This window comes from Aythya fuligula, chromosome 7 (genome assembly GCF_009819795.1).
Source record: "Aythya fuligula isolate bAytFul2 chromosome 7, bAytFul2.pri, whole genome shotgun sequence".
In the NCBI taxonomy this organism is placed as follows: domain Eukaryota; kingdom Metazoa; phylum Chordata; class Aves; order Anseriformes; family Anatidae; genus Aythya; species Aythya fuligula.
Window position 1 is genome coordinate 2,788,483 of NC_045565.1, and position 24,108 is coordinate 2,812,590.

Genomic DNA, 24,108 nt, shown 5'->3' on the forward strand with positions numbered 1-24,108 from the left:
GTGCCATAGCCTCTGAAATGCTTATGCTGGTCTGATGTGCAGTATTTCAACCCGGGGAGCTGGACATCCCTGTCTAAAGTTCTGCAGACTAGATAAAGAATATTTCTTTTCCTTTGGTACAACCCCAAACCTGCGTTTATATTGCCCCGAGGCAAATTTCCATAGTTCAGGGCTTATGCTTGCCCTGACTCCACCTGAGAAGCAGGGGTCTTAAAAGTCCCCCCAACGTGCTGACTTAATAGATGCTTAAAAATCCATCTCCAGAGGAGATTTGGGGCAATCATTCATTTTTTTCCCTTGCTCTAAGGCAGAATAAGTAACTTAGACCATCTCTGAAAAGTACTTGTCATGCTTGTTCTTCTAAAAATTCAGTCAAAAAGATTCCACTTTAACCCTAAGTGCTGTGGTTTTACTACTTATACAATTAGAATATTTTTCCTAATGTTTGAGCCTTGTCTTTTTACCTGATCATCTTGTTAGGATATTTTTCCAACCAGGCAACTTTGACTGGGTAAAATTACCCAGTCTTACTACCCAGATTTCAATAGGTAATCTAGTCAGAGAATATAACAAAGATCAAAAGTCAAGATGAAAAAAATACCTATATGATATCTACTGCTCATTCTTTTTTTCCTTGGCTAGCTGCCCTATGAACTGGGAAATTACATTAGTTTAACATTAATTACTTTTGACAATTATATTTTGTTATCACTTCACAATCTAATTCTGTACAGACTGTCTGACAGTCTGTTCTCCTATCTGTCCAGGAATCCAAACCTCTCAAGTAGATTTTCAGTTTCGTTATTATTCCCTTCTGTAGATGCATAGGCAAGCCATCCTTCTTACTAAGACTTAAGACTAAAACACCTTTCTAAGAATTTCTCCCCTATGAAACGGAATTGCCCCCAACATATTCCGAGACGGTGATGCACTAAGGTTTTTGCCATGCTGCCTTTCCAAACAGTATCCAGGTAAAGTGCGCATTGCCACCAAGGCTTTGCCACAAAGTACTTCCAAGAACTGCTCAAAAACGTCTTTTCACTCCTTCCAGTGAGGTGGCTTAAACTACATCCTCCCATCACAGAGGCTGTGCTCTTCCTCTCTTTCTAACTTAAACAAGTTAACTTAGACAAGTCTGTCCCTCATTTATTCCACAACATCAGAACAAGCACAGATAACCTTCAACTATACTACCAACACTTCATTTCTCCAAGCCCGGCCTTCCAGAATGAGTTGTACTAATACCCCAGCCCTATGACTTACCCCAGCAAATTTCTAATATGCCAATTGAGCATTTAACTTGGTTCTATGCTACAACCTCAGATCCTTTCCATTTTTTTCCCTGTTTGTATTCACATTGTTCTTTTAACCTTCCAAGAATCCTACTGTAGTGTTCTCTCTGCTGACTTTCAAATGTTTTTCTTCTATTTGTAGTGTAATTTTCACTTACCTAGCTAACTTTTGCACTGGCCTCTTTCAAGATGAGCACAAAGCCTTCTTCTCGCTAGGTTGGTGAATGGTGTGGAGTATTTCTTCATCACCTGAGTGCCACCTCTCCCCATCAGGCCTGCGTTAAGAACATCTGCTGTTATGTGGTACGGAGGAATCTCCCATCAATATCCCTTGAAAAATTCACACCCTTACCTTCAAAATCTGACATTAGCTAGTGCCAAATATTTTATTTCCACGGTTTTGATGAAAAATTAGATGTTTTGGCATTTCTGAATTGAAATATTTAATTTCAATGTGTTGACCCAAAGCAAAATATTTTTTTGACCCAATTTGACAAACATATTGTCTTACCCATCCTGAACGAGGCTCTCTGAGCAAGCTTTTTCCCATGATCCACCACTACAGTAGGTACGAACAGCAATTGCAATGCACCCTCGGTTAGGCAATGGAGAGCTGGGGGTGGCTGTAAGAAATAATCAGGATACAATGTCACCTGTCCCAGAAACACCGCAGCAGTCCAGGCAGATGGCTTAGGCTTAATATTAAGCAATAAGCTGCAATCTAGCTCAACAAACGGTTTTGAAATGGATCAAACTGACTCAAAGCAAAGTATTTCAGTTATACCTTCTTGGTGAGTCCTTCTTAAATCACAACTTCATATAAACTTTGCATAAAAGTCACTTTAACACCAAACCAAGTGTTTTTTAACATAATAAAATTAGCAACTGTAGAAATAGCTCAGTCATTATGACTTGCTGCACAGGAAGATCAGAGTACTGATTCATACATACTTCATATACATTGAATTGCTTCAGGAACTCAATACTTTTACATCTTCTTCATACCATGACAGTTCAAAAGATGGTCTTTGCTCTCCAATGGCTTGCACATGATGGGAAGTGATGCCAATCATGAGAACAACCAGAAGATTCTTTTGAGCCAATTAGATGGCACCAGTCACAACGACATTAGTCATCCATTCCTCAATCTCAGAAGGAACCAAAATTATCATTCATCAACTCCAGAGGCTGCAAAAGACATGAGGGAAGTGTACTATTTCCCATTCTTATTGCAGTCATCATCATACAAAGTGACGCAAGCTGCTATTTTCTGCTCCTCTTCTAGGAGAGCGGTGGTTACTCTCTGTACAGTTTTCAAAAGAGAAATTTTGATCTCATTTAATTCCTCCAAACTCCTTTTCCTGTCCTTGTGTGACCAAGAAAGGAAATGGAACTAGAAAATGCTATATGGTAAGAATATATACAGCCTGATGCCATCAGCCTCTGCAGCTGAGACAGAGGATAGTGTTGTAGCAGTGACAAGTCTCCACACACCAAAGGGAGCAACAAGAAAAGAACTGATACCTGATGTGTGAAAGCATATACACAAGAAAAATCTTCAAAAAATGTGACAGTGAAGCATCAGGAGTGGTTAACTGCAGAGGGTTCAGAGTGGATGCCTTTAAGAGCAGATCCAGAGAAACAGACTGTGCTGGAGTGGCCAGTTTAACAACTGCACATTTTTTACACTGCTGAGATCAATGAGTTATGTACCATGTACGTCAGTGTGCTGAAGGGTACAGGAAATCCAGGAGGAATTGACAGGCTGGAGAGACTGACCAGACCCCGTTTCTCCTCAGCAAGACAGTTTGAGCATCTCAGAGCTGCTGGTGTAGCAATCCTTGCTAGCTCACTGCCACCCACAGCTAGGAGACCAGACAACCTAGCAGCTCTGGTAAGGACAGACACCTTTGTACATGATGCTGTCCCAATCCAATGTGAGAGACACCCTTGGAAAAATGCTCACCAGCTGCACACATCTCCAAGGCACATGTTGGCCAGCTCTGGACAGACAAGCTTGTGAAGTCCCTTCCAACACTTTGCTTTTGGAAGACACAACCAGTGAAAAAGAAGATGAAAATTCAAAAACATCAACACTTCTGATCGAGGGGAAAACAGATGAAATTAATGGCAAAGTAATACTCTGCAGACCAGAATAGCAATGTTTTATTCTGTGGCTTGGGAAAACAACAGGCCTCCAACACATCTGGGGAAACACCAGTAAGTGTTTTCATGGCAATTCCTCCTCTGGGGTGACATTTGGTTCGCTGCCCAATTAGACCCTGCCCTTGAAGGATTTCCTGGGATAGATTCTCAGCTGGAGTAAACAGTGTCACTGCTTTCTGGAAGCATGGCAGTTCTGAGCAGTAGAGGATTTTGCTGCAGATATTCAACTGGCAGGGAGGCTTTCTCAAGGGAGCTACATCTGACAGCTTCACAACGAAGGGTGATGTTATCCACAGCATGAAAATCCAACTAATAAACAAATTTGATACTGACTTTAGAAGTCATGTTAACAGATGGTACCAAATCCACGTGTCAAAGATCACAGTTACTTCTTTACATTTCCCATTTTGTCTTTTTTTTTTTTTTTTTTTTTTTTTAAACTTCAACCTCAGAGAAACAGATTCTGACTCAAGATGAAGAGCTAATTAACCTATAATATATTAAAAGGAGATTTGGCTGTGCTGAGAAATCTGGAGTTTGGTACAGCAAGACACTCCTCTGTAAACAGTCAGATACCTCCCAAGGATTTCTCATAACTATGAAATAATTCAGATCATCTCCAGAATTAGTCTTAGATCTGCATTACAACACTACAGATAATGAACTAAAGCATGAAGTTAGATAAATCAGATAATCTAAGACAATATTTATACATGTATAAGAAGATGAGGAACAGAGACTCTTGAAATGATATCTGTGTTGCAGTTGTTGTTAGACATTACCTTACTATAAACAGCTGTACTGAATCTAGTTTAATTCTCTTCAAAAGATATCTAAAACTTCCAGACTTGTCTTTCACATTATACACTGTGAATAACTTGACCACGGTGGAAGTGGACTCACAGTAGCTCTCTTTTATGCAGAGAAAAGATACCTTTCATAAGCTGTAAAGATATATTTGTAATTATGTTCCAACGCTTATTTACAACAAATGCCTGTTTGCACCATGCTATCTCGCAGTATAAATGGTCTCTAGCTCTGATGCAGCCCCTGCTTTACCTTGTATGAACAAAGCAACAGTGATCTAAAAGGTGCAGGTATGTCCCACAGGAAGAGGAACAAACTTTCATTGCAGAGGATCTTCATACCAGTAGGCTTTTATTTCCAAAAGAAAAAGTGCTTCAGGAAGGCGAGAGAGCCCATACACTTCGCTTGGACTGGATTGCTAGCCTCCTGACAGCTCAAGTAGGATGAGATATATCCTATCGGGATGGTCTTTTGAATGTGTCTAATGGTGAAGACAAATGAAAAAAGAACTCAAACTGTGGCTTCTTGACCCAATAACTGTATAAAACTAAGATAAAAGCAGTAATCAAACAACACTGATATTAATGACAATAACACAAAAAGCCAACAGCTGTTCAACACAACACTCAAATGTGCCACAGCTTCCCTGTGTGTAAACGTGTATCTCACCTAAGCCCAATACAAAGGCAACTGCCAGATCCCATGCTATGCACATTTTCAAACAGAGAGGAGGAAAAGGAACCATTGGACCAATGGCTTGGAAACCAAGTGATTTCTGCTGTGTGGTCTTGGTATGCGTTGTGAAATTTTCTGTCTAGAATAACACCTGTAACCCCGTCCTTTCAATGTAGCTTTGACTTATTTCCTTGGTTTGGCTTCTGCAGTGCTTTCACCCTTCTGTAAAGAGTCTGCTTGGACTCAAGCTGCACAGATGGGGAAGTGGCAGGGAAGAACACAGCTCCACCAGTGTCAAAGCAGCTAGACTCCCTTCCGCTGGCTTCAGAATTCTTGGAAGGGGCACAGTACAAAAGAGAGGCTGCTGTTGTTCTCTCAGTGACAGCAGCACTGTCAGGAAGCTGAAATGACCTAAGAGAGCCGCAATGTCCTGCAGAGTACAAGATTTGCACACAGTGACCTTGTGCTCCAGTGATCTTGCCCATTTTGCACTAAGGGTTTCTGCTGGGCCCCTGAGAGGGGCAGTTCAAGCCACAGTGAAACAGGCCTAGGGACTGGATCAAGTTTGAGTGGCTCTGAAACACCCAGCTGTGTGGTGTGACATGGCCCTTTATCTCCTTGGAAGGAATGGGATTTTGTGCATTTTCATTCCGAACACACAAAGCAGGTAGCTAGATGAAATATGGCACAGTCAGCCTCTGGAAAGGCTTATTGTAGGTCTGAAGACTGCAAGAGACACACATCACTCTTCATTTAACACTTTGTTGATCACGGACTTGTGGATTGTTCTCCCTCTGAAACAATTCTAACTATTTGTTTTTAATGGGAATTTTGACCAGAGCGACCAGGATCTCTTTAAACATACAGTTGGCATGGAGACTGCAATAGCAGTGGAACACCAATCTGGCTGGGCTCATACCTACCCTGTGGCTGAAGCAGAACAGTAAATGCCTCCCTCAGCTACAGTTGGAAAGAAAACGTGTTTCCATTTGAGTCAGATCAATGCCAGGCAGCCAGGCACTGGCTGCTCCACTAGGCTCCCCATGCTTAGGAGAATATCCCTCACCAAACAGCTTTCACAAGAAGATCAGCCACGTTCAAGTGTATGCCACCAACTGAAATACTCTTATTATGTAACAAAGTGAATACTTAGAGAGCACTACTTATGGTGGTTTATCCTGGGCAACTCCTTGTAGGATCCTGATTCCGGGACTTATAAATTAGCCAGGCTGTCTACAGATGGATACACCACAGAGCAAGAGCAGCAAGAGGACAGTCTCTTCCCTACAAGTATTACATAAATAGTAAAAGTCAGCGTGTGAAAGATGGGAGAAGAATGCCAGGTGCATGCAATGTTTGTAACTTACACCTAGCACAAACGTGTGCCCACATAACTGACTTTCTTTTTGCTTGGTCCACAGTGGACCTTGCAATATTAATTCAAGGAACAGGCCAGCTTCAACTGCAAAGCCTTCTTTCCAATAAAATTTTTCAATTGATAATATGATCCCACATTTAAATTAGCCACATTTGTAAATACTTTTTAACCAAGCTTTTCAATATGCAAAACCATGTAAGTGTAGTACCAGAATGATAGGGAAAATAAAACATTACTTTTTTGGCATAATCACAGATTTTAATAATTAACAACACATGTCGTCCACAAATCACAGCTTAGGCAATGAAATGTGGTGTGTCTTTTTTTTATTCCACGTTACTGGTTTCTTAATTTAGCAAACAGGGAATTTTGAGTGCATTTAAAGAGGAAATCAGCAAACAATACTAAATTTTCTGTAGAAAGAGGAAGCGTAAGATTGCACAAGTTACCACAAAAACAAATTGAAGCAAACTGGTGCCACAGGTCAAGTAATTAGGCACAAAGAAGAATTAAATCTCTTCAAAATTTATTGATTTATGACACCATGTCAAGTTTGGGACATAAATATTTATTATCTCGCAGCTCCTATTCCTTCTATGCTTAGGTTAATTTTATTCATGTCTTTGTAATAACAGGGAATTCAGCTAAGTCCAAGCAGCTAGCAGTGAGACAATACACTGTTACATTTGTCTCTCCCCTGAGAAGCAGGGAGCACATTTTACATGTCAAATTATTCCATACACAGCGAACACTGCAATATTGGGTACATGCAACTGCACCACAGATACCAGATTAGACTCCTCTGTATACCCTGGAGCAGTCTAATATATTTAAATCAAATTGCCATATAGGAGACAGGGACAGTGCTTTTTACACTTGCTGTAGACTGCAGCAAGGAATGTTTCATTATCTTGTAGAGATGGCCAGTTACATTTTAGTTCCTTTTAACCAGATAATAAACCTCACCTTTCAAGCAGTTGGCACCAAGCGTGCAAGCAACTCTCCATATGTAACTCGAAAGAACAGTACTACTGCTACTATCGCCTGCTAATTACACTTAACCTTTTGAATTATCTGGACTAGTGACATATAAAGAATGAGATGGATGCTTAACAGACCCCACAAAGAACAGTCAAAGGGCAATTAGCATTCATTAAACATGTGACATGCATTACCACCAGGATAGTGGTGATTACATGTGTGTTAGTTTGATAATGTTCTCTATAGAAATTACATTACTCCAATGAATAGAAACATGTCATTCAAAAGAAGAATGAATAACAGATAGTATGAATCCACAGGACTTGGTGGTTATTGTGGGTATTAGAATTTTACAGTGTATGAAATTTCATTTCTTGAAATATATTTGCAATACTTGAACTCCAAGAAATATGGAGAAAAAAAAAAAAAAAAAACACAGTAATAGCACAGTAGTAGTTCAGCATGGCATCTGTAGAGAAATCCTGACTTCAGTTCTCCGGTGAAAAAGGTTTTCACTGGACATGCACTTGAATGAAAAAATAACCTAAAAATCACTTGTGCAGAACTCCCCCAATGAACAAAGCAGGCCCAACACAGAGGGATTTCCAGACGCACTGTGGCTGTGTGCAGGACTGAATTTCCACAGAGGGCACCACATCATAGGGCAGCAATCTGCCAGAAGGGTTTCGATGCCATGGACTGCTGTTACAGTCAAATGGGGCAACCAGGTATGCTTTTGTAAACACTGAAAAATGATGAGCAAAAGAGGAGGGAATAAAAGCATCCCATCAGCTTTTCATGTACCTTACTATGTACGGGTTTGGCTCAGAGCTTTGGAGAGGTGAAGCAGGGAGTATTTGCTGTGATGCCATCCTTCAGAGCTGAGGTCCTTTATCTCTGCACTATGGATCTGCCTCATCACTGAATTCTTCCTGATGAGAAGCAAGTTTTTTTAAATACCACAAGCAGACAAGTAACTTTGAAGGTTTAGACCTTTATGCTCTTTTATCTGGACATCAGCAATGACCAATTTCAATAATGCACAGTGCAAATGTTTGGTGTTTTCACTGTAGGATTACAATCTAATCTAACCCAAGACTCAAGTCAAATCTGCTCAGGAAGAGAGAAAGAAGAAATACAATGTCTTCTCTTTTTTTCCTTCTCTATGCAGAATATTACCAAACTGGCATTTAGTGTGAATTCATCTCACAGAAATAATTCTTGAAAGCCCATTGGTGGAGTTTGTTTCCTTCTCCTTTCAGGTTGAAAAGGAAACTTTCTGTGAGTTTACTGTAATGGAGTGTTTGTCTGTATCAGAAGCAGCCTGACCTCTCCAGCCACAAGATGAAATACCAGCAGCCCACTCTGTCACTAGTTCACTACTAGGAAATTACATGGGAGGAAAAACACAACACAAAATTCACAGGAAAAAAAGAAAAAAAAAAAAAAAGAAAGAAAGAAAAAAAAAAGACATCAGCAGTGGTGGGAGTGAATGAACAGCTCAATAATGAAGCCAGTAAAAAGGAAAATATCCTCCAGCCAATCGATAATAAAAGGTTACTTGAGGCAAAGGGTCAGATCCTGAGCAGTGTGAAGTGGCCCAGCTCTCCAACCTCAGCAAAGCTACAGTGATTTACACTGGCTGCAGAAAAACCCAAGAGACAGAAAAACCCAGCTATAAAAATGGAATTGGAGGCCCACACTTTGAGAAGATTCCACTCACTTTTAGCAGCAGACTGAGGTACAGAGGTGACTCTGAGGGTTTGTTTCTGCGGGGGAGTTCCTGTGAAGTAAGCTGAAGTGTGAATTTACACTGCGTTTTCTGATGGGTCTTTAAGTAGGCTGTAAATTCATACCCTAGCCTATTTTGCAGGGATTTCCCCAAGTAGATAAGCCCTAAATTGGCCTCCTAATCATGGAGGCAGACAAAATAAATAGATGTTTTCAAAACTGCAGACCCACACAGGATCTCTCTATTGCGGGTGCAAGTGAGTACCAGATAGCACACACTGTACTTCTGCAAGTACGTGGTGTCCTTTCCTCCTTTCACTCCTGAGCCCCACTCCCATCATCTCTCAGCATCCCTCCACTCTAAGACACTACCTAAGACACTACCTTCAATCCCCCTGCCCTTATCCCAGGTTCTTGCCAGATTTCCATACCTTGGCACCTGGCTCTTCCCTTCCCCACTCTAGTTCCACATCTAGAGGTCCAGGTCCTCCTTACCCACTTTCCCCTGACCCTCAGGGGAATGGTAAAATGGACCTGGTACAGAGGTGGCTTCTCCTACCAGTTCCTCGCCTCTGACCCAACCCAATCATGTCCTGCCCGTCCACACCTCACCCATTTCTCAAAGGCTGCAAGGCACCGAACCCTTGGGGGACTGGACGCCCTCTGAAGCCACCTTCGGAACCACAAGGTTAAAGCCAGGCAGAGAGATGCCATGAAGCTGTGCGAGATTACACATGCTTTTCTGATTGAAAGGTATTTCTACATGCTGCTGAATGAGAGGCCCGAGGCCTTCAGCAGGAGGCAGAGGATGCAGTTAGTACGGCCACAGCCTCATCACAGTCCTCAGGCTGGGTGGTTTGGCCATCAGCACGGGCTGCAGCACAAGAGGTCTGGGCTGTCTCCCTGGGAGCAGCGGTGAGGCCGTAACAGAGCAAAGCATTTAAGCCTCGGCTAATCCTGGGCCTTGTACTGCTTTAGCAGCTGCCCGTGCTGTTCTGCCCCGCTGGCTCAGGCACGCACTGCACCAGTGACAACTAAGCCCCACCTGTGGCTGTACCGCTAGCAGGCGATGACAGGATCATATCCTGAAGGATCCTCCTCAAGAAGACCATTTAGTGACGTGCTGTCTCTGCGACAAATGCCAGATTTCTCATGAGCAGCATGGAACACATCCTCTTCAAGGCAACCCCTGACTTCGCAATGCATGAAGAGGAAATTCAGTTAATGCTTCAAAGTCTGAGCTTTTAGATCAATAAGGGAAGCAAAAAGGTGCTAGCCACCTTTTGATAGCAGCAGAAGGAACCAGCTGCAGTGAACAGCCATCACATACAGTGCAGTATCCCACACTGCCCTTATCAGCTCTGGCAGGTAACAGCAGTCTGAAGAACAGGAACCTCTTGCTAGCAGGTACAAGACTGAAAAAGCTGTCTGAGAGATGCAGATTGTAAACCAGTGACTCCTCCAGCACTTGACTAAGTAAAAGTTTCATCTTTGATGTGTCTGAAGATCCTACACAGTAAGCATCTCCAGGTACAGAAAGAGCTTGACACACTTTAAGAACCAAAGTCTATGCTGCAGACCATTCCTGCATTTCATTACCTTAAGTATTCTGTGCACACCTTTTCTGTGTACCGTCCACAAACATTTGTGTAACTCAGTTTCAACATTTGTGTAACTCAGTTTTAACAGGAGAAGTACTTAAAAGAAGCCAGCATCTGAGCTTCACAGAACGGTCTTCAGGGAAAGTGAAGTTTACATTCTCTCAGGAGCATTTGTTTTGGAAGTGTTCAGGCTTTCGTGCAAACAAAAAACACTGAGAGCAGCCAAACCCCATCAAGCCAACAATGGCTCACAAAACAGTGTTTCACAATGTTGTTGCTGTTTTTTGTTTAAAATATAAATATATATATGAAAGGTACATAAATATCAGAGAACAGTAAGCACATCATCAATATGATGCAAACAGAGGTTAGGTACTCTGGAAAAATTCTTGTGTGTGAATTTTTCACTTAGCTGAAATAATTTCTCTTTCTTTTCCATCTCACCCTGTTCAGGAAGAAAATCAAGGCTATATAAGGCTTCACATTCAAAGGGAGGAATATGCTAAAGATTCAAGTTTGATGAAAATAATTAAATCATTTGTTTTGCCTAAGATAACTGAAAAGTCCCTCGGGAGTAGTCTGCACGAAGCAAGTAATTCCCATGCAAACTATCAAAGTTTTGAGAATACCATCTTGCTGCTAAGCATTTTTTTTCAGAAGAACAAAGCAGATGATACTTTATAACTTGCAAATCACAAAACATGAACATAAAAACTTACACAGTTCTTACTGAGAATAAACTGATCCTTGCTTTGCAACAAAACACTGTATAGCATTTTGAGAATATTAAGAGGACTCGAGGGATTTTATGGAAAATTTATGGGATACCATAAGGTTGAAAACTGAATACTTTCATCCACGTCTGGTATAGCAGTTGCTTCCCACTCCTGGACAAGATATTCACACTGGACCAGACACACTAGAAAATGATGTGCAGAAAGGTGGTTGTCTGTCACATTTTGGAACGTGAAATTCTGAGGTTTCACAGGTAATTACAGATGTTAATTTGGTTTTATATCACTGACTTCAGCAACGCAATCTATTATCAATGATTCCAAAGCCACAGCAGCAAGGATGTTTACCTGCTCCCCTCTGGCTACACATGCAATATGTGCAATGTGACCAGCCATAGACTCATCCAAGGCCAAAATGACATGATATTCAGTGCCATGTGGAGGTGGATACAGAGCCACACTTCAAGTCCCAACACAGGCAGCAATAGCTGTACCAGCTCCCTACTGATTTCTCTATTCAAAGACTGTGCTAGAAGGTAAAAACAAAACAAAACAAAACAAAAAAAACACTACATGATTATGTTACGAAACCTTGTCTCAGTGCACATCCACTAAAAAAAAAAGCTGAATTTTCACTGAGCAGACAACCTTAGTATGGAAACTTTTGTTACCTGCCTTTTTGTTAATCAGCAGCAATGTTATTAGCAAACTCATACATCTATACATACCATACAGGTCATTTTGGATGACCTGTACCATATAAAAAGTACCAGCACTTGAAAAGAAGGATAGCCTCATGCAACTAGCTTGTCTCAGCCCATAGCCAAAGGCAGCCATGTAGAATCAGAGACAGCCAATGAATTACTAGAGAATGGGGAAAAAATTATAGAGTGATGGGAGAGTAGTGTGAAAAACAAAAAAGACAATGGGGGTCAATGCACAAAGGGGCCTCTGAAACAAACCTGGACATACCTATATTCACGTCTGTTGAATAACAAGAGGATGCAAGGAAGGAAATAATGAAGGAATTGAAGGAAATAATGCTGTGTTTTCACAAAGGTGAACTGTAATCTGTTTGCATCTTAGGTCTCAAAACTATTATAGCAGTATTTTATTACTCATGATGTACCATTTGGGATAATGGATCTATATAAACATATTAACTTTTGAAAGAACATTTTATGTTTTTAATTTTCAGAACATAATTTCTTTTATTTGTAGCTTTCCAAGGCTATAGATTTCCTGTCTGGCATCTCTCTCTCACCCCAGAGCCAAGCTACTCTAGGTCCTTACTGAACCTACCACTTACATAGAAACTGGGATAACCACCAGCATAGTACTTAAAAAGAGTGCCCCAGAGAATTCAGTCATCAGAAAACATCCAATGAGGCAAAGGAACAAGGCTGTCCACATTAATTTAACAACCTATTATCCTCTGAAATTGTCATCAATACTAATCTATTTATCTAGCAACTAAACAAATGTACATGAGCTTCCCATGTAATAACACACTGATTAAGCCTTAGAACATTTCAGGCAGGGCATATTCCTCAAATAAAAATCAGACCTCTTATTAAACCTCAAAGGGAATTCCACATAAACACACAGCATCAAAAAGCCAAGACCACATAAGGATTTAGTCTTAGTTTTAGTCAAAATTCAGTGATTCTTTTTAATTGCTTCAGTTGCAATGTTTTCAGAAGCACAGAGATCCATCCTCTGAGAGAGAGAACCAGTAAAAAGAGCACAGATCTCCTTCTTACTCCACCACTTACTAGGGAGGCCTTTATGCCCTGCTAAATGTAAAATATTTTAGAAAAATAAAGCCAGGAAACAAAATGGGATTTGGTCAAGAGTTCATGCTGGCTGAATCACTGTGGTGTGGAAACCACCAGCTCTAAAGATGGAAAGTCCAGAGCCATTCATTCCCTCAAAAAAAAAAAAAAAAAAAAAAAGAAGAAGAAAAAAAAAAAGGCATTAAAGAACCATTTGGCTTGAGGTTTTGCTGGTACGCTCCCCCAACATTGGAAGCATGGGAAAGGCTACCTATGGATTTGGTGCCTTGACCTTTTTTCTCCTAAATCTTTCTCTAGGACGACCAGCAGTTTGACATGCATCATAGTTTTTCATATTGGGTGCAATGAGAATTGTTTAAATGTCACTCCGTGACTCAACATGCAGCAATGCTACAGGGTCATGGCACTGCTTCTTCCCTCCACATCCTGCACCTATTGCCCTCTTCTGCCTTTCCCCAGGAAAAAAAAAAAAGAAAAAATCTACATACTTTACAGATTGAGCATGGCCAGTTTCTAAGTAGACATTCTTTCAGATTTCTCTGTGTTGCCTTTTATCTGAGAGCTTCCAAGGAAATATTGCTCAGAAGCAATTAAGGCCAACTGTTCTTTAGACAAAGGCATACAGCAATCAGCACATTTAGCAAGGCAGCACAGTCATTTTGAAAGAGGCCTGGAAAATCCTAACATTGTTAAAAATTATCTTCACAATTACTGACAAGATCTAGTAAAGATATTTGTGTTCTGCTGGTGCATTTCATCATCTTTCATAAGCCAAAATCTTATTAGCAAATAATTTTAGCAAAGTTCAAAAGCCAAACTGTTGTGCATGCCTATTGCTTCAAGCAAGGATAATAGCTCTTTTAAACAAAGTGTTTTCAAAGTACTGGCATACATAAACACCTTATACTTTGGTACGTAACACATTTATTTGCCTCAGCTATTCATTACATTACTTGATATAACCTGGTCACGTGTAGACTCACCTGATCGCCGTATCTGTGGCAGCCTCCTTGGCTGTGCTGGAGGGGATGACCAAGAGCCACAGCGAGAAAGGAATGTAACTGTGCTGCAGAGCACGAGGAGAGCCAGTCCAGTGGCTAAACATCGCAAGCTGAGAAAACCCAAGAGCAGTTCTGTAACATATTTCCTTACGCAGACTTATGCACATCATTAATTCTCTCTGTGTCTGTGCTCTGTAAAATGGTACTTCTGTATGACAGGCTCTGTGAGAATAAACACAGTATGAAGTGGCATACTGACAGGGAACATGGAAATGAGTCTTTGATAACTCCCCATTACCAATCATTCATTTTTAACACTCAAAATTAATGATCCAAGATAATGTTACAGTGAAAACTACTCACAAAAGACTCGAGAATCAACAGTTTACTGAACTGAATTTAGTTTTGTGAGTATAGGCTTAAAAAGATTCATTTACCACAGTGATTGGATTCATTTACCATAGTGATAGCCATTTGGAAAGCAGCCTTGGAAAATTAGAAGCAGCTTACTACAGAGCAAACCACCAGCTAGCAGCAATGTTATTTCATTGTACTGGTCACAATGACCAACGAAGCCTTTCAACTCACCAAAGCACGTGCCAGGATGTCTTGAGAAAAAGATCTATAAAAAACAGCACATCCCAAACCTGGGACTCTCGTGTGTTAGTTTGGCACGCTTCTTAATGGTGCTGATGTTGCAACACGCAGCTAGCCCCTTCAAAATTTCATGACCGGTATGACAGGGCAGAATCCGTACTGAAGTACTGAATTACAGTAACCTTAGGGCAGGCACCCACCTTCCTGAGCAATTCATTATCCTGAGTCGACGGCAGACACTGCAGGACTTCAGCTAACTTCTCTGTTACCTTGCCTAGATTTAAAATATTTTTTTTTTCCCCTTCTGGCATGAATGTGCTCACTGGACAGCATTGTTTCATCAGATAAAACCGCCCCCAAATCCTTCTTCTAAGATGTGTGTTAAGGGGGTGGTGTCTTTTTTATTTTTTTCCTAACACACCTACGCAGACTTGCATCCATCAGCCTCCCTTCCTCTTTCCCAGAGTGATCACCCTGCAGTACGGATCCCTGCCATCTCTTCACCTGCTGTACTCCTTATGGCTGTCGCTGCTCTCAGCTCTACGCGCTGCCAGCAGCTGTGACATGGACTGGTGGGTTCTGAGCATACCCTGCCCTGTCACCACTCCTGCCCTCAAGTTTCACAGGGTGTGTTCACGTTCAGAGCTGGAGCATGCTTCTGAGGACAGCCCCCCAGCTGCCCCACTTACCGTGCCGCACTGTGCATCACAGAGCAGGCCCCAGGTGCACAGACTGGATTCCTTTTGGACAAAACAGAACTGGAAGAGGTAACTCAGAAGCACGGGTGAAGAATGCCAACTGCACGCAGCGTGCAGTCCAGGGGTCCCCACTAAAGCTACAGCCCTCCGGGTCCATTCCCAGTGGCTGCAATGCCTGTGGAGAAACAGACATCCATTCTCATTCAGCAGATCTTAAACCCCTTCTGCACACCACCCAAAACTCACACTGCTCCACCGTCCCAAATAAAAAATAAGCACCAAAACAAGCAGCATGATATTTTTCTTTTCAGATACTCTCCCAGAGAGCATCTCCGGTGGATCGTAACATTTGACTTGTTAACATTTGGAGTAATTTTTGTTAAACCTGTCTTACCATTTAGGCCCTTGCTCACCTCCCTGTGATCTATCACTCACCTCTTTATTTTCACCAATTTCTACTCCTCCTTTCTTTCTTTTGGACCCTCTTATTCTATTTCATTATTCCAGTTATGAATAAAGCCTGAGCTCATTGCTACACAAAATTCATCTAACATAACTCCTACATCTTTGATTTTCCGTAACTGAATTTCTATGCAAGTTCTACCAGCACAATCTGGAACTTCAAGATATCTATACAATTTCCTTTCCTCTTATTTCTCAGCTAGATGCAGCACGGTCTTTCTCTTTGTGGGCCAACCCCAGACCCGTGGAACTGAATGGAAGGACCTCAGCTGACTGCAACACGCAGTCCCCTAACTTCACTTAATGAAGTCATTCAAAAACTGATACTATTTATGTTAAATTTCGTGGCTATATGACATTCAGAGATAACCATGTATGTTTTGTGTCTTTTGCAAATACATTTTTTCCTATTATGCAACCTGAAAAAATACTCGTTTTGTTCTAATGTAATTGTAAGAATCAAATTTATATACAAGACCTTTAGAAAACAGAGACCCACCTCTAAATGCAAAGAACAAACATTTGCATTACCTATTTATATTAAAATATGCAGAAATCTCCAAAGTATTCAGTCAACTTATAAATTTTTATAACTTCTTCAAATTGTTAACATTTTTTTCACACACAGCGTTATTTCAGCTTTGTGGAAAGCTCAATAACAATCTTTCTGGTCTGGAAAAAAGGAAAGAACATTATAATAAAGAATGCAGAATAAATAAAAACAAAACAGTACAAGCCGTACATCCACGCATACAAAGACAACTTTCATGGTGAGCTATAAGCAATTATAATAACACAATGTGCTGCATGTTGATTTCACCAGTGAAAAGAATTTCTCCAGTTATTGAAGACTTTCCTGGCAGAATCTCAGAAAGAAAATCTGACATTCTCCCAATCTGACTTCTGTGCAATGCAAGTCATGCACATTTTAAACACCGATGAATAATACTGCCTTTCTTCTAGGAACTGTTAGCAGCTGTAGAAACTATTACAGCCTGCTTAAAACCCTGTCTCTGTAGTCAATACTCTCCAGACACTTAGCAATACTAAAGCTATTCCTGGGGCTAAACTAGAATTGCTATGTGAATACAAAGTTTGATTTATGTTGAAATGAAACAACAAACATCTGATCTTTCCTTTTTTTAAATAGCCATTCACATAAACACGAGTATCAGCTGCATAACTAGAAAGTGATGTCCCGAATTTACAGAAATTAGACAAAGGAAGACCACCCACAGTTACCTTCAAGAAGAAAAGATTTGTCAGAGGGTGAAAGATTGCTGGTGAAGATATTTTGTACAGATGTGGCTGCCCTAATGTCCTCATGGTGAGACTGTGGCTTATGAGAGTGATGCTTCATTAATCTAATTTTTTAAGTCTTCTGAAAGATGCAGAATTGATCAGCAGCCCAGTACCGTATCCTGGCGCTGCTCATCATCAGCTGCTCTCAGACCGATCACGGGCTCAGTGGATTGCCTAATAAAATGGTCCAGATGCAGCCAAGAGGAAGTGGAGGCCTCTATGTGCTAATGTTATTCTTTCGCATCCCAAAGCACAGGTGGGAGCAGAAGAACACTCAGCCGTGGTTCCTCCGACATTTTCGAAATGACGACTGGGAAGAGAGAGGAAAAGACGCACGCGGAACAAAAGCAAACCCGAAAGTACATACAGAACTTCAGATCTGTTGTACAGACTCATGGGCATCACTCAACTTTTACAGAAACTTGCTGTACTGAAAATCTGTTTGTGATTCCTCACTGCAACAAACTGCCATCAAAGGTCATTTATTTTTTTAATGCATCTTCACCTTTCAATAGATAAAAACAAGTAAGAAAATACAATCAGATTTGCGGAGGGTTTGTGATCTCTGACAGAGATAACAATTAACTTGACCAGTAATGATAATAAAGTGAAGGTTAAGATAATTTGAAGAAAGGCACTCTTTCCCTAGGAGAATATCATAAACCAATCAGGAAGAGTGTAATGGCCTCAAATCAATGCTTTATCCTCTTCTAGACTAATTTGAAATTGTAGATGAATCTGTAGCTGTTTGAGTATCTAGAAAGATAAAAGATAAGCTAATTGTTCAGCTCATTACTAGTTTTGCCTCTGTTTGTGAGTTACTTAAAAAAAAAAAAGCATCACATTTACATCTTCTAGTCAGTGGTCTTTTTAATGAAAGTTTCAGCATGCACCAGTATTTCCCCACGTAGCAGAGGAACACCTCCACCTTCTCCAGCACCAGAATAGGCTGCCTGTCCTTCAGCTGCCCCAGATTTTTATCAAACAGAGCTCTGCAGACTCAGTGTCAGTGCACGGCCAGGGAAAAATGCTACCTGGTCGTATCTATGGCATGTTCAGTGTCGCTTTCTTAACAGCCACTGAAAATCACTTTGCATGGCTACTCCTGTGAGGTTTGGAAGAGGACATCTCCCAGGAGAACTGACCAGCTGCTAGCTCCACCAGCCTACCTTCACCCTGGGGACAGCCTTTACTAAAACTGCACGTGACCAGTGCAGCTGCTCAAGGATAGGAACTTACCCTGAAACCTCTGTTGCTCACAGCTGCTCTGAGGGGACTGTGCAAGATCAAGGAGTCCAGAGGTAAAACAAAGCTCGCAACTCCAAATACCAACCTAATGCAGCAGAACTGCTGTCATTCACTCTGCTTTCTGGTTGAATTCCAAAAGTCTCCTTTTCTTGTCCATGCTTTGAGCCTTATCCCATGCTGCCCTCTGAGCTAAGCTGTCCCCCTGAGAAGGCTTTGGATGTCACACCGCCGTAATTCTGGGATAACGTGCAGATTCAGTGGGAGCTAAGCTGACCCTTATGGTTGGGTCTTTCTTACCACCTATCCTCCATCCTCTGCTCCAAATCCTTCCTCCTGTCTTTTTGAATAATCTCATCCTGTCTTTATTTAGCATCTGTAACTTCACTCCCCTTTTCCTCTTAGCTGATGGACTACATATTATACATGCAAAAATTGCCATACGTTAACTGACACTCCTACAGGCAGAGTATGAGCTTGTTGGGTTTTTATTCCTTTGTCTATAAAACGGTGCATTATTTGAAAGTTTTCAAATATGTTCAGTTAACAACATTAAACGTACAGAAGGAGAAAGTGAGCAAATAAGGGGGAAGAGGACTGATTATTTTCTTAAATTCTAATAGGTTTTTAAAAAATTGTTTTTGTTTTTGTTTTTTTTCAAAAGCACTGAACTTACACAACGCAAAAAGACTTAGATATTGCCGGATACTGTTAGAAGAAAAGTATAAAAAAGTAGCCATCACATCTTTTGGTCTGGGAATTTCAGCTCGGCTCTGTTTCTTAATTCAGCACAGTCACAAGCCAACACTGCAATTAGAATCCTCCTGGGACTGCAGATGAAAAAAAAGGTTGCATTCAAATCAACTGATTTCTACGGTCACGTATTTTGAAGGAACCAAGCAGCCTTACAAAACTTACCAAATAAGTACAAATCGTGCAACCATGAAATACTCACAGGTATCCTCCTAACATTAACTTGACTTCTTAAACTTTACTCGTCAGTAGCTCCACTGGACGGAGTAAGAAAAATCAGGCTGTGGTCGCAAGGGCGGATAATTTACAATGGGAGGCTGACACCAGACCACATGGAAAATTAAGCAGCTTGAACTGCAGGCAAGCTTACAGAAAGGGTGAAGCAATTTTGTTAATCCCTACTGGGCACAAAATGGCATTCTGCTACAGAGTGCTAATAACACACATGAAACACACTAACAGCTGCAACGCAGGCAGAAAAAGCCAAATAACCTTTTGGTATCAAAAACAGATTTCAAGTGACTTCATCCATCACAAATGATAAATGAAACAGAAAAATCTCCAGCACATAGGCATACCACGAATGTGGGAACGGATCTTCCTAGTGATGGGGTCAGGAAGATCTGATCCTTGGCACTAATTCTGGAGTGAGCAATCTTTCAGCCAGGTTCCCTCTTTATCTGTCTCTGTGTAGAAAAGTCACTGATAACTGAGAAACTCTTAAGCAATATTCTGAGCTGCTTTTATGTTACAATAATTACACGTGGGCTGCTCAGCACTGAATGGTATCTGGTATCATTATCCTACCACTTGTAACGATCCATGCAGACATTTATAACGCGCCCAACATAGCAGGGAAGGGCTACAAACACGAACACATACAGCGACCAACATCATTGATGCTTCCCTCTTCGGCTGGTAATGTTGTGCTAGTGCAGTCCGCAGGCAGGTGCTGTGGTTTCTGGCAAGCCTGTTGGGTAACAGTGACAGGAATCTGTCAGATGCTGCCCACACGCAGGCCGTGTCCCGCACGGCACGCTGACCTCCACGGAGGAATTCTCATTTTAAAATGCTGCTGGGAAATGTTACAAACACCAGCTGACAACGTGTAATGTGTTACAGAGAAATGGCAAATCACAATGGTCAAGGCAAACCAGGGGGAAAACACCCTCCGAACACGCTGTGCTGGATAAGAGATCGGTTAGATCTTTGTGTCTGAGGCATGCTTGCCCCATCCCACGAGGCAATGAGCAGAGGCTCCTCCAAGCCTCCTGTGCAGTTCCCTGGCCTTGTGGTTGCCAAAAGATTAGTGGTGTCATAAGGACTACTTAAAGCAGCCTCAGGCTGTGCCGAGAATAACCCTTTACCCTTACAGCACTGCGTTCACACCTCGCACAACTCCTTTTCCCCTAGAAAAAAGCCCTGTGCCAAGGCATTACCAGGTGGGTGTCAAAGACCACTGACGTTCCCTCGACAGACCCACACAGCCTGCTGCCTGCTCTTCCCTTACACAAAGGAATTTGAGGGACCTGCTTCCTCCAGCTTCCTGCCTACTTTACCCCACAAAGTTGATGGAGAAGAACAATCAGTTACACTGCCTAGGCAGGCAATAAAATAGAGGAGGCTCTTGACCAAGTGTCGAGCAGCAGAGCCTCTGCACACCTACCCGTGGCACTTCAGAGTGCTTCTGCTCCTGTGCAGGGGGTATCAGACCCATTGCAGAGCAATAAAACTGAGCAAGTACCTTGGATTCAAGCACTCCAGTGAGAAGTCCAGCCATTTAAGTGAGGAGGGAAGGTAGCTTTAAGCCAAGGATCAGAATTACCACCCAAGCCTCTGAGACAAACGCGTGCTCCCTCTCCCTGCTCTGCTGTAAGCAATCCTGTCTCTGCAGGGGTGGAAGGCAACTGGATGGGTGGCAATAACTTCAGCTGCAGGAACAGATTTGGGAGAGCTCTTTTGCAGCATGCTGGGAGCTTGGGCTTGCTAAGTCAGGCAATGAGATAAGCCCAGTATTGTCTCTTTAACAAAAAGTAGGAGGTCTCTGCAATGATGATTTTTGCCTTTGGAAACTATATTAAGACCAGTGCAGAAACTGGTAGCAAAGAAGTGATTCATGAACACCAACAAAGTGATTCACCAACCCTTGCTAGGAAGTGATATCATCGCAACACATCTCCATGAGAATGGCAGAAGAGAGGCATTGTTTCACAGCACAGAGAAATGCTGCATTCTCCAAAAGAGAAGTATTAAATCCGCAGGTGTGTGTGACAAACCAGAGGGGACAAATTGTCAGTGCTCTGGGTAGCAAGTTGGACGGCCAACACTGTGACTGTCAGATGCTTCTAAGCACTGCTGAGGAATATTTAACATTTCCAATCTGGTCCGGGATAAATTGCAAACTCTGGGTATGTTTTAAGATTACTGCAGCCCAGCCAGATTCTCCTCTACCTTCCCAAGCTCAGCCACCACCCCTAGCCCCATCCCTCAAGCCACAAACAGTAAAACCCTTTCTTGCTCCCCATTAAGTGGCCCTATGAGTGTGCTCTTGCATTCTCTTACCTAACTCAGTCCTGCAATCTCTCCGACCCGCAATATTGCCTCCACATCCTCACACGGGCTCTGGCTTGCCAGGGATCTACACACCTTAGCATGCAGATCTCTCTCCAGCCCCCTGCTCTACCCAGCACAGTCAGGCCATTCCCAGGTGCCCGGGGCTGAACACGTGTACGCAGCTGCTGTGGAGGCAGCAAGCAAGGCAGTGTTAGGTTTCGGTACGTACGCTGCGTGTTGTCCTCAAGGCTGGCAGGCTGAGGCTTTTTCAGTTTGTAAAACTGGATCTCGTGTGGACCATGACCATGCTCCCCGCAGTTATTCTGGGTGGTACCAGCCTGTCAGCACCCCAAAGCCCCAAGCATGCTGCTCTCTGCTGTGCCTTGTAATGAACAACCTGCCCCTTGAGCAGCACGCAGCAGTAGGCTTGCAGCTATTTAACTCCTGAACTCACAGTGACAAGCTGATATTGCCCAGGCTAAGAAGATTTTTTGTCCTGTCAGTCGTCCCTTCTCCTCTGCCTGTCCTGTGTGCTGAGATGGCAAAGTGCTACCCCCTAGTTGACCTGATAGCAATGATTCCCCCTCTGCCACAACCCTCTTCTCATAAAACTTTTGCTTACAGCACCTAACATCGGCAGCCCCAAGCCCGTGAAACACCCTAACACCAGTGCTGCTTCCCTCCCTACGCTGCTGCCCAGCTGTCCCAGACACCAGGGCCAGTTCGAATCCAGGGCACTGGCAGAGAGGAAAGTGGTGGATTTCTGGAATCACTCAATTTCTCCAAAAACTCCTTGAACTCCCTGCAGGAAGACTGGTGGGCCTGCTGCTACACAGACCTGCTGGCCAGCAACGCACAAGAGGCTAATGGCAAATGAAGGCTTTAGGATGCAATCAAAGCAGCACTGGAGAAGGGAATCATTGCATCACAGAATATCCCCGGATGGAAGGGACCCACAGGGATCACCGGGTACAACTCATGGCACCGAAGGAAGAACAAGTCCAGCGCAGTGCAACATGAAAGCGAGCTGCAAGTATTTATTCTGCCATTGCTCCTAACCCCCCGCCAGGGACCGGCGTGGTAATGCAACCCGTATCCTGCGGTGTCGTAGCCCCAGCTCCCTGGAGACCAGTGCTGTGGATGCGTGCAGACAGGGCTCTGATCTGAGCAGCTCTGGGATTTCTGATGTCCCCAGTCACGCTCGGTGCCAAGCAGAGTGAAGCAGAACTCACGCAGCCCACCCGCTTCACTGGCTTCCCCTAGAGAAGTAAGCAAGCCACCCACCAGCCTTCTAACTCAGCCCTCGAAGAAACGCCCAAGGAGCAGGCTGCAGCGGGAGCTGGCTCTCTCCAGCACAGCAGCACTCACAGCCTCGCGCGCGGTGGCAGACAGCTCTGTCCCTGAGAGCCCAAATCTAGCAGGACGAAGCAGGCAAAGGGAGGAGACAGGAAATATGCTTCTCCTCACACACTCAAATGGGGAACTCGGTTGTGTGATTTTTCTGTGTGGTAGGGCACCAGGGAGAATACATTCTTGATGCAGTTTCAGTGTTCCTGTATGTTAGATAAGATCGTAGGGGAACTCAATCAGCAATGGAAAATGGAAATGCCCCTTCCTTTTGCCAAACACAGAAAAAAGCACTGGGCCTGATTTTCCACATGTGACATTCATTTAACATCAGTGCAGTCCCACCATGCTCACAGTAACTTTTGGTATACTTAAGTAAGAAGAAAACTTACTTGCCAGTTTGGCTTAGGAAAATAGGTACTGTGTTCAGAGCAGACAAGCATAAGTAACCTGTTAGCAAGCACTTTAGAGAACATTTCCCTTTAGTGAATATATTCCTTCAAGTTATTACTATGACCTGGATAAGCAGCAACTACGGTACTCATCTTTTTAAAAATGATCAAGTATCAATTAATCATTCCTGTATTAGGGTTTCCATTCCAATAGTCTCCCTGTCGCACATACACAGCACTTTCTTGAAGTCATGGAGGGATACCCCAGACAGAGAAGACAGAAATTGATCAGAGATAACCATTTTATCTCAGTTACCCAGAAAAGTGAATGGTTCGATCTTCTGTGTAATACCAAACCTCATGCACCACAGGAACAGAAGTCTAAAGGCCACATAGTACTTTCACTTTGCATGTGCATCTTCCAGTGATGTCAACTGGATGCAAGCTTCTGACTCGCAGCCAGTGCAACTTCTGCCAGGAAGTATTTCCATACATACCCCATTCACTCTGGGCTCACATTTATGTCCCAGCAAAATTCAACATCCCCCCACATCATCTGGATTTAAACCAGCTGTCAGGTTGACGTGATAAAAAGAC

The 24,108-nt window shown here is 42.5% G+C and overlaps 1 long non-coding RNA gene across 2 annotated transcripts in view; it reads right to left on the reverse strand.

Annotated features, from left to right (window-relative positions):
- Window positions 1-24,108, reverse strand: part of LOC116491204 — a 58,623-nt gene that overhangs the window by 26,405 nt on the left and 8,110 nt on the right. The window contains exons 4-8 of one of the 2 annotated variants that reach the window (XR_004253474.1): window positions 16,451-16,591; window positions 15,449-15,632; window positions 14,145-14,272; window positions 1,804-1,915; window positions 1,451-1,567 (exon numbers count right to left, since the gene is read on the reverse strand). This is a non-coding gene — a long non-coding RNA (uncharacterized LOC116491204). Of the gene's footprint in view, window positions 1-1,450; window positions 1,568-1,803; window positions 1,916-14,144; window positions 14,385-15,448; window positions 15,633-16,450; window positions 16,592-24,108 lie in introns of both variants that reach the window. The other variant, XR_004253473.1, reaches the window with a different exon arrangement.